Below are 2042 nucleotides of genomic sequence, written 5' to 3' on the forward strand. Positions count from 1 at the left end.
AGTGCGTATAGACCAAATGGCCAGACTCAGATCAAATACCAAGAACTCGTTAAGCGTGTTATGTATCCGCGAACGCCGACCAGGGCCAGGCCCACCTCTCTCCTAGGTGGTCTCAACCTGCCCTGTCGCTCCGCCATAAAGTAACAGTCGGGGGCCGTCAGGAAACCAGGCCCACCTCTACCGGGATGGAGCCACCTGTCCTTTCAGCCCCCTCATCAGAATCACTTGCGGGTACTCAACGAGCCGACCCGACTTTAGTCACCACATGTGTCATGTATATAATGTATATAGTATATACCCGTGATCACCTCCCGAAGTGATCACGGCCCAGTAGTATAGCATGGCAGACGGACAAGAGTGTAGGGCCACTGATGGAACACTAGCATCCTATACTAAGCAGTAGGATAGCAGGTAAGGGTAACAATTGTAGTAACAAAGACAGGCTATGCATCAGGATAGGATTAACGGAAAGCAGTAACATGCTACACTACTCTAATGCAAGCAGTATAGAGAAGAATAGGCGATATCTGGTGATCAAGGGGGGGGGCTTGCCTGGTTGCTCTGGCAAGAAGGGTTCGTCGTCGATGTAGTCGATCACAGGTGAACCGGCAGCAGTCTCACGGTCTACCGGAAAGAAGTAACGGAGAGGGAACACAATAAATAACAAAGCAATCAAAGCATCACAAAGCATAACATGACAAACGCGGTGCTAGATGTGCCCTAACGCAGTAGTAGGTGATACCGGCGAAGGGGGGAAACATCCGGGAAAGTATCCCCGGTGTTTCGCGTTTTCGGACAAATGAACCGGAGGTGAAAAGTTACAGGTTAGCTATGCTACGGATGTGTGGCGGGCGAACGGGCTGCGTATTCGGATTCGTCTCGTCGTTCTGAGCAACTTTCATGTACAAAGTTTTCCCATCCGAGCTACGGTTTATTTGATAATAATTTTAAAATATTTAAATCGTTTTAACTTATTTCTAATTGAAATTAAATGTTAAATTGCTATGGGTACACAGAAGTGTACCCACAGATGGGCTTGTGTGGATGACCAGTAGGCCCAGTTGACTTGGTCGTCTGCCCAGTCAGCAGAGGCTGACTGATGGGGCCGGTCAAAGTCAACGGCCCAGTCAGCATTGACCGTTGACTGGTCAAATTGACCAGTGGGTCCCGATTGTCAATGACTTAGGTTAACTAAACAGGATTAGTTAATTTAATTTAGTGATTAGGTTAATTAAACTCAATTAATTAAGTTAATTAATTTAGTTAATTAAATAATTAATTAATATTTTTATTTATTATTATTTATTATTATTTATTATTATTATTTTTTTAAAGTGTTTTTTATATCTTTTCTTAAACGTTTTGGGGGTGGGACCCCTTTGTCATAGGGCCATTGGTCCTTAGCGGGTGCGGGCAGCGGGCGGAACCGGGCGAAGGGCGCCTGGACCCGGGCGCACGACGGGGCGAGGCTAACAGGGCGGCAGCGGGGCGCCGACGGCCACCGCGACGAGCGGCCGCAGCTGCAGGGGAGAGGGAGTAGTGGCAGGGCGAGGCCACTTGCTTGTGCCGGCAGCAGGGGACGGGCTTCGGAGCCATGGCGAGGCAGCTGCGGCACGGCGATGTGGTGGCAGAACGGCGCGGACGCGCGGTGAGTGGCGCCCGGAGCGGAGCAGCAGTAGCAGGGCTGCACGGCGGAGGGAGAGCGACCATAGGGGGCGGCCATGGCGCGGCCATGGCAGGAGCACACGGGGCGCGAGCGAGGGCGGGCTCATCGACGGTGGACGCGGTCGGCTGTGGCAAGGGCGCGGTGCAGGTGGCCGCGGCGAGGGCATGCGCGGGCGCGGGCGTGCGCGCACGGGGCACGGCGAGCGCTGCTACGAGAGGGATGGCGGCGCGGTGACCGCGGGAGAAAAGAGGTGGGCCGGTGCCTCACCGGCGTTTGACGGGGAGAGGGGCGTTGAGGCTCGGGGTCGACCGGTGAGGAGGAGGACGAGGACGATGCGCGTAGACGGGGTAGGGAATCGTGGTCGAGGCGGCGAACG

The sequence above is a fragment of the Aegilops tauschii genome, chromosome 4 (assembly GCF_002575655.3).
Source record: "Aegilops tauschii subsp. strangulata cultivar AL8/78 chromosome 4, Aet v6.0, whole genome shotgun sequence".
Classification (NCBI taxonomy): Eukaryota; Viridiplantae; Streptophyta; class Magnoliopsida; order Poales; family Poaceae; genus Aegilops; species Aegilops tauschii.